This window comes from Orycteropus afer, unplaced genomic scaffold, assembly GCF_000298275.1.
Source record: "Orycteropus afer afer isolate SDZICR_OR568_19922 unplaced genomic scaffold, OryAfe1.0 scaffold00125, whole genome shotgun sequence".
NCBI lineage: Eukaryota > Metazoa > Chordata > Mammalia > Tubulidentata > Orycteropodidae > Orycteropus > Orycteropus afer.
This window is the reverse complement of record NW_006921712.1, coordinates 2596081-2605917: the sequence shown is the minus strand read 5'-3', so window position 1 is coordinate 2605917 and position 9837 is coordinate 2596081.

Here is a 9837-nt window from a genome sequence, read left to right as displayed (position 1 = left end):
CTTGCTACTCCGGGCGTCCCTGAGTTGTCTCTCCTCACCTGTAACCCTGGGGCTGACTGCTCTTCTGTCTGGGTTCCTGGCTTTTTATCCCCTTTCTCCTGCTCTTCTGGCCTGATACTCTGGGTGGGCCTGAGTTGCCTCTCCTCACCTAATCCCTTTGGGTGACTGCTCTTCTCTCTGGCTTCCTGGCTTTTAATCCCATTTCTCCTGCTCTTCCCATTTGCTACTTCGGGTGTCCCTGAGTTGTCTCTCCTCACCTGTAACCCTGGGGCTAGTATTGATAGTTGGAAAATATGTCCTTGATGATAGAAATAACTCCAGAGAGTGCACGATAAAATTTTGTACCACCAGCAACTTATTCATTGCAAATAATCTGCTTAAACAACATAAATAGGGAATATACATGTAAATCTCACCAGATGAAATACACAGGAATCAAATCAACCTTATTTGTGCAAAGAGGTGATGAAGAAGCTCAAAACTGTCAGAAAATAAGGCAAAGAGCTGACTGAGGAACACAACCCAAATTGCTCATATGCAAGTTTAAGTTGAAGCTGAGGAAAATTAAAACAAATTCATGAATTTTAATGACCTTAAGTATATCCCACATGAACACAGAGACAATATGAAGAATACATTTGTGCACTGAACAGTGATTGAAGACCAGATAAGCTGTGGGATGACATTGACATTACATATGAAGAAAGCAAAAGATCACTAAAGAGACAAGAAAGGAAGAAAAGACCAAAATGGATATCAGAAGAGACTCTGAAACTTTCTCTTGAATAGAGAGTAGCTAAGGTTAATGGAAGAAATGATGAAGTAAAAGAACTGAATAGAAGATTTCAAAGGGCAGTTCAAGAGGAAAAATTGTGATGAAAATTTATGCCAAGAAATTTAGAAAACAGCTATTTGGCTTCCTGATTGGAAAAGATCCACATTTGTGCCCTTTCTAAAGAAAAGTGATCCAACAGATAGTGGCAATTATTTAACAATATAATTAAAAACACATGCAAAGCCTTGGTGTTGGAAACTCAAATTAGAAAAACACTCTCAGCATTTTTCAAGCTGAAGAAAAAATTCTAACCTCAAATTTTGATATTGAAGGATTCTATGGGTAAATAATGAATGACACAGGAAGCATAAAAAAAAAAAAAGGTGGAAATAATCCACAGTCACTGTAACAGAAAGAAGTGGTCAGCATTCAGCCATTTCAGAAGGTAGCATATGATCAAGAAATGACAGTATTGAAGGAAGAAGTCCAAGTTCACTGAAGCTATTGGCTTCAGAAACTGACAGACTACCCACTGAGATATTTCAACAAATGGATGCAACATTGGAGGAACTCATTCATTTATGCCAAGAAATTTGGAAGAGAGCTATTTGGCTTACTGATTGGAAAAGATCCATATTTATGCCCTTTCTAAAGAAAAGCGATCCAACAGAGAGCAGTAATTTTTTTTAACAATATAATTAATATCACACGCAAGTAAAATCTTGCTGAAGATAACTCAAAAACAGTTGCAGCACTCTGATGACAGGGAACAATCAGAAATTCAAGCCAGATTCAGAAGAGGATGTGGAATAAGGGACATCATTACTGATGTCAGATGAATTTGGGCTGAAAGGAAAGAGTACTAGAGAGATGTTTACCTAGGTTTTATTGACTATGCAAAGGCTGTGTGGAGCATAACAAATTATCATAACAATTACGCATACAATTGTGAAGAATTGGAATTTCAGAACACTTCATTGTGCTCATGAGGAACCTGTGTATAAACCAAGAAAGTGTCATTAGAACAGAACAAGGGGATACTGCATAGTGAAAATCAGGAAAGGTGTGCAGCAGCCTTGTATCCTTTCCCCATACTTATTCAATCTCTATGCTGAGCAAATAATCTGAGAAGTTGGACTCTATGAAGAATAATGAAGCATCAGGATAGGAGAAAGACTCATTAACAACCAGTAATATGCAGATGACACAAAAGTGAAAAAAACTTGAAGTACTTACTGATAAAGATTAAAGACTACAACCTTCAGTATAGAATACACCTCAACATAAAGAAAACAAATATCCTCAAAACTGGATCAACATGCAACATCAAGATAAATCGATAAAAAAATTGAAGTTATTAAGGATTTCATTTTACTTGGATCCTTATCAGTGCCTATGGAAGCCGCAATTAAGCAATCAAATGATGTACTGCCTTGGGTTAATATACTGCAAAAGACCTCTTTAAAGTGTTTAAGAGCAAAGACATCAATTTGAAGACTAAGATGCACCTGACCCAAGCCATGGTGTTTTCAATAACCTCACATGCATGAGAGAGATGGACAATGAATAAGAAAGACTGAAGAAGAACTAATGCATCTGAATTATAGTGTTGGCAAAGATTATTGAACATACTATGGACTCCAAGAAGAATGAATAAATATATCTTGGAAGAAGTACAGCCAGAGTGCTCCTTAGAAGCAAGAATGGCCAGACATCATCTCTTGCACTTTGGTCAGGTTGTCATAAGGGACCTGTGCCTGTAGAAGATATCATGCTTGGTAAAGTAGAGGGTCAGCAAAAAAAAAAATAAAAGAGAGAGAGGAGGGGGTAGAAGGAAGACCCTCAAACGAGATGGATTGGCACAGTGCCTGCCACAATGGGATCAAGCATGCCAACAATTGTGAGGACGGTACAGGACCAGGATATATTTCATTCTGTACATAGGGTCACTCTGAGTCAGAGCTGACTGGATGGCACCTAGTAACAACAACAAAAGAGATACCGTTTCATGGTTTAAAAATTATGTCACTTTATAACAACAATAAAATAATTTGTGTTGCATGGGATGGAATGAAGGAGATTCGTCAGTTCATTTACTATACATAATAGTTCCTAGTCAGAGTAATCAATGGTCATATCCTTATGAAATAATGATGTATTATGCCTTACAAAAGGAGCTCTGGTGGTGTAGTGCCTAAGACATTTGACTACTAACCAGAAGGCTGGCAGTTCAAACTCACCAGCTGCTCTGAGAAAGGAAGATAGTACGATCTACTTCCATAAATAATTGCCTCCTCGGAAACCCAATGTGGGTCGCTATAAGTTGGAATCGACTTAATGGCAGTGAGTTTAGTTTTGGTTTTGCCTCAAGAGAGCACTCTACCCTCTTTCATTGTGATATCATTGTTAACTGTAATAAATCAACTAGAGCCATTCAGTTTTGTCATAAAGAGTTGGTTTCTGCTTTCTCTTCAAGTGTGCAGGATTGTTATAAACAGAAATTGTTCTTCTCAAAGAAGCAACAAGACAAAAGGAGAGACTTAGAGCCTCAGTGGAAAGGCATATACTAAAGGACACTTAAGGAAAGGAACAGACCCTTGAGTACAGACTCCCCATTGTAAGGTGATGATGCTACCAAAGCTGTCAAAATATACCAGGAATTAGGATTTCCTGGACTCTTAGTTCAGAAGCAGATGACTTCTGATAGTAGACTGCTGACCCAAGATCAGGCAGAACAAGAATGAATTAGGAAGGCTGAATGGAATTTATGAGATTAAATTAATTTTATTCAATGTTCAACTTTCTAATGAGTATATGTTGTTGTTGTTATGTGCCGTTGAGTCGGACCCAAAATGCGTATATAAGGAAACCCTTTTACTTTCTTCTTGATTTATTCCTAGCCCTCTATTTATATATTTGCAAGCTGAAATGAAACATTCTTTAGTATATTATTCCAATAAGCCCCCAAAATTCAGTAAATACATACTATGAAACATCATGTGTAAATTATGAGATAATGAGACATCAGGAGAACATATATATGAGGATGTCTATAGTAACTGGAATTCAAAGGAATATGTTTAAAAATATTAAGCTTAGAGATATGATTAACATTTACATTTAAACTTCATTCATTCTAACTACCATGTACCTATAAATAATGAAATACTGATGTAGATAGAATAGTGGTGGCATATATGATTATATAGAAAATATATATTGGTTGTCCTTATAGTAAATTTACCCATTAATAAAAAAAAAACTCACTGCCGTGGAGTCAGATCCAACTCATAGCGACCCCTCCTTGGGTTTCTGAGGCAGTATCACTATGGAATTAGATTGCCCAAACTTCCTCCCAAGGTGTGGCTGGTGGGTTTGAATCCCCAGCCTCCTGGTTAGCAGTCAAATGCCTTAGGCACCAGAGCTCCCAAATTTTCCCATAGCAATGTTCATATATTATACAGGGTCTTTAATGAGTCCCATTAGTTTTTATGACAATTTAGTTATTTTAAAAGGTTTCAATAAAAATCTTTTTCTCTACCAGGATAAACCAAAAAATTTGCTAAATAAAAATTTATAATCATATCAATTCCAGGAAAGTGAAGGTTAAGCTCTTATTTCTATTTTTGCATAAGTTTGAAATATTTTTCAAAATTATTTGAATTTGAAAATTCATTTTTTCAAAAAGAAATCAAGAACATTATCATTATTGTTGTTGTTATGTGCTGTCGAGTCGGCCCCGACTCGTAGTGACCCCTCCTTGGGTCTCCGAGGCAGTATCACTACGGAAGTAGGATTGCCCAACCTTCCTTCTGAGGAGTGGCTGGTGGGTTTGAACTGCCAGCCTTCTGGTTAGCAGTCAAGTGCCTTCGGCACTATGCTACCAGCACTCATCATAAATAGAAATACTCATATATAAAAAGGCATGGGTAAATATCATTTAGTAAAATGGTGCCATTATTATGCAAGAACTGCTGTTCATATACAGAAATGCTACCTACAGAGCATTCTTAAGAAACTCATCTGGGACATAGCAAAGATAGCAAAAATGTCCTTTACAGATAGGAAAGACTGTCCTTTCCTGGCAGATCAGAGTATTGGTAGACTGTGAATCTTGTGGAAAGAATGATATACCTTCTATCACAAGTATTGTAGAGCAAAACTTGGTGGAGGCAAATTGAGAGGTTCTTGGTTCCTAGCCTAAAAACAAATTAGCTCACAGAAGAGTTAAAATATTTCTGACATGATTGATGTGATAAAAAAAAAGTATCACTTTGGGAAATTTACAAAGCCACCAGTAGTCTCTTTAGCATTAATATTGCATGGTTGTAATTTGTTGACCATGTAAGGACCCATGTGTACATTAATTGACATATTTTGAGGCATATATGTGAATTAAATCAGGTGGAATCTAAGAGATAACATAAAATATTAAGGCACAGTTTCACAGACTTCATGAAACAGCCACCACTGACTTGGTATAACCATAGGATTTTGCTCAGAATTTCTTCTAAAATAAAGAAAATTGGTTTAAAGCAATAGTATCAATGAATTGTACAATTAATATTATAATCATGATTGTGTAAATGCTATAAATTATTTGTTGTTAGGTGCCATCACATTGTCTCTGACTCATAGCGACCCTATGTGCAGCAGAACGAAACAGTGCCCAGTCCTGTGCCAGCTTCTTAACCTTGTTATATCTTAGCCCATTGTTGCAACCATTGTGCCAATCCATCTTGTTGAGGGCCTTCTTTTTGTTGACCCTCAATTTTACAAAGCATAATATCCTTCTCCACAGAATGGTCCCTTCTGACAACATGACCAAAGTAAGTCAGACGAAGTCTGGCCATTCTTGTTTCCAAGGAGCATTCCAGCTGCACTTCTTCCAGGACAGATTTGTTAGTTCTTTTAGCAGTTCATGGTACTTTCAGTAGTCTTCATCAATACCACAAATCAAAAGCATCAACTCTTCTTCGATCTTCCTTGTTCATCTTCCAGGTCTCACATGCATATGAGGAAACTGAAAATACCATGGCTTGAGTTAGGCATTCCTTAGTCTTCAAGAATACATCTTTGCTCTTCAAGACTTGAAAGAGGTCTGTTGCAGCAAATTTGCCCAATGCAATATGTCATCTGATGTCCTGACTGCTGCTTCCATTGGTGTTGATTGTAGAATCAAGTAATATGAAGTCTTTGACAACTTCATTTATCATGATGCTGCTTATTGGTCCAGTTGTGAGGATTTTTGTTTTCTTTACCATTAAGGATATTTATGATCACAGGACATACTCTTCAGGAATATTTACCAAAAACATGGAAATAAGATAAAAATATGACTATATGCTCTTTTAATATGTTTGTCTGAGAATCATCTGAATATCTCTGCAAATGTAACTTTGACCAGCAAAAAGTTAGGGTCCAGACATTTGCAATTTTTCTTTTTTAAAATTAGAGCTAACTTACAAAAAAATTTTAATGGTTGATGATTTCTTTTTCCTGTCCAGTATAGAGCATAACTCCCAAAAGTTAGTTTAATTGTCCTGTAGGACATTAACAAGTTTTATATTTAGCACAGTGATCTTATTTCAGAATTCTTTCATCACTATTTAAATCCATTCTACTGTCCTCCATTTTTACTGTTTATCATTAATGAGCTAAATCAGACATAAATCCATAATAAACAAATACAATAATCATGTTTGTTTAACAATTTGAGAATTAAGTTTTTATAAATGAAAATATATTTATGTATTACTTCTTTAGTTAAAAAATAAAAGTAAAAACCACAAATAGACCAGCCAGGACAGAGAAACTAGATCTTTCTTCTCTCACCAGGACATTTCACACCCATTATCTGTTTTAATTCTCACTGTAGCAAGTGATAAGGAGGTCTCATAGCACTGTGGTAAGGAGCTCTGGTGGTGCTGGGGTTAAGGCATTTGGCTGTTAAACAAAAGTTGGTAGTTTGAACCCACCAGCTGCTCCATGGGGGAAAGACGAGGCAGTTTGTTTCTGTAAAAATCTAGACTTGGAAATCCTATGGAGGTCACTATGACTCAACGGCAGTGGATTTGGTTTATCTTCTTTAACATGTTTTAACACTATGCCACCAAATCTCCTACATTATACATGTGTGTGTGTAAATATGTGTATACACACACACACATATACATATAATTTATATATTGTATGTGGAGCTCTGGTGGTGTAGTGCCTAAGGCATTTGACTGCTAACCAGAAGGCTAGTGGTTCAAACCCACCAGCCACTCCTTGGAAGGATGACTGGGCAATCTACTTCTGAAGAGATACTGCCTCGGAAACTTAAGGAGGGGTCACTATGAGTCGCAATTGACTCGATGGCAGTGAGTTTTTTTTAAATAGAATATATACATTTTATATATATAGGTACAAGCTACCAGAGCTCCCGTATATATACATATGTACTGTAATTTCCTTCAATAATGTAATGAAGAAACTATATTAATTTGAAATAGGTTCTTACTGGCCTATATTTTAAAAAGTGTTCACTTCTGCTGGAAGAAAATATATTTAAAAAAAGAAAAAAACATCTGAATGACAAATATTTTTGAAAGATTAATAAAACAAGTTTAGCAAGAAGGAGAAATTAGAGACGATTTTATTCCTGATAGTGATTATGCAGAACGGTCAGTTGAATATTTCAATATTTATGAATTTACAAAAGTTTGCCACATAGAAATAGTCACTGTGTAAAAAGATGTTCACTGCTGGATTATCTATAATAGTATGAACTAGAAAGAATCCAAATGTGCATTTAAAAAAAATAAAAACCTACTGCCATCAAGTCATAGCAACTCCCATTGGGTCTCCAAGGCTGTAAATCTTTGTAGAAGTAGATTGCCTCATCTTCCTTGTGCAGAGCAGCTGGCAGGTTTGAACCACTGCCCTTCTGGTTAGCAGCTAAATATCTTACCCACTATGCTCCAAGAATTCCTTAAATGTACATCAAAAGGGCCTAATTAAATATAATATTTAGGTAGGTGGTTCATTGAAATGACACAGTTCTGAACATAATGATGTGACAGGGGTGAAATGTAATCTATTAAGTCAGGTTTCAATAATAACAATAATAACAGCTATAATTTCCTTTTAAGAAAAAAAGACTATTTTTGGCCCCAATTCCACATGGCCAATGGAGAAGACACTGAGTTATTTTGAAGTTCTTGCCCAGTTTCAGTACCTTCCACAGTGTCAAGGAGAAAGCACTAATAAAGTGTAGAGGGACCTCTGATGAACAGGCATACCCTGTCCCAGGTATCTTATAAAGTCCAGTAGCTCTTGCCATAGTGTATTTCATGCCTGGGACACTGGAATATTTCTAAAGCCTGTTAAAGATTTTATCTTTCCAGATTCACCAAGCAGCACATCCTCTCTAAGACCCTCTACCTTTGCAGGGTGCACAAAAAAAAAAAAAAAGAAAAAAAGAAAAAAACCTCACTGCCATTAGGTCAATTCCAACTCATAGCAACTCCCTTTCGGTTTCCAAGGCAGTAAATCTTTATGGAAGTAGATTGCCCCATCTTCCTTCCATGGAGCAGCTGGTGTGTTTGAACTGCCAACCTCCTGGTTAGCAGTCAAATGCCTCAGGCACCATGCCATCGGTAGCCAGGAAATCATGACTGAGTCCAGGAGTCCTATCTCCTCTACAGAGGCCAGTTCCAAGCCATTTTTCTCTTAAGATGAATGAAGGTCCCCTTTCCCACCCTTTCCAAGTTACTCAGATCTTCAAGCAAACAATCTTTCTCTTCTGTATCTTCAGCAAACATTCAAAGCTTTTCTGTGAGCTTAGGTATTTGAAATTATAAGCTAAAAATATGACAGATAATATTTTACTGCCTATTGATTCCTTCAGGCAACAGAATACAAATGGGTTTTAAAGAACAGAAAGTCTTGGTTTCCCAGCACTGAGTGCTTCCTGAAGGGGTCACCTGTGATGAGGAAGAGGATGAGGTGCAGCTCAGGTCAACCAGATGTGTTACCAGCCTGGAGCTACCCATGGCCATGTGCTTTCTCCACCTCAAGAAGATATCAAAGCAATGCTACCTGCTTCATCAACCACTCATATGAGCCCAATTTCTTCTCTCATGTCATCCATGTGGAGGGCCAGAGGCACATCGTCATCTTCACTCTGTGCCACATACTGCATGGCGAGGAGCTCACCTATGACTACAAGTTCCCCATTGAGGATGCCAGCAATAAGTTGCCCTGTAACTGTAGTACCAAGTACTGCCATCAGTACCTTAACTAAAACTGTGGAGATCCCCTCCTCCTGCCATTTTATCCTTCCCAGGGGTGGGGAAACTCCTTAGTCCCTCCCAGAGCATCTCACCCCCACCCACATGTTCAGGGTGGATGTAGACCTACAGGTGACAGGGTCCCTGCCCTCACTCCTCCAGCCCACCTAGCAAAGGCCCCCTTCCTGCCCTGAGGGCCCAGGATGTAGATATTGTACAAAGGTTTCTAAATCTCTTCTTTTCTATGCACTTTTTTATTTAAGAGGGGTCCCAGGTGGGAATCCCCCAATAAAAAAAGTCTGTCAATGTTTGGGAAAAAAAAAAAAGTGAAGTTTGCCAGTGAAGTCAAACATGGGTATACGGGTGGATAGATGGGTAACAGGCTGAACTATTTATGTCCAAGTAGTGGGGAGTATACCTAAGACCATGTATAGGTTTGGCAGTAGAGGTCCTGTAAGTGTATTTGTATGATCTGTAAGAATTCCCAGGTGTATAGTAGAGCTGACAAGGGACAAGGTTGTAGTCACTTTTTTGGTCACAGCCAGCTACCCAGAAGAACTGAGTAGTTGAACCAGTGGGTTGGGGCCCATAGTCCCAAGGGACATCAAGCTCAATTGGTATAACATACTACACAAAACATTGTTCCATCTCTTACTTTGGTGAGTAGCGACTGGGATCTTAAAAACTTGCAAGCTGCCATGTACATGAAACAATGGGTCTCTCCTCATCCAGAGCAAAGAAGAATGAAGAAAACCAAAGATTCATGGAAACAATTAGTCCTGGAGA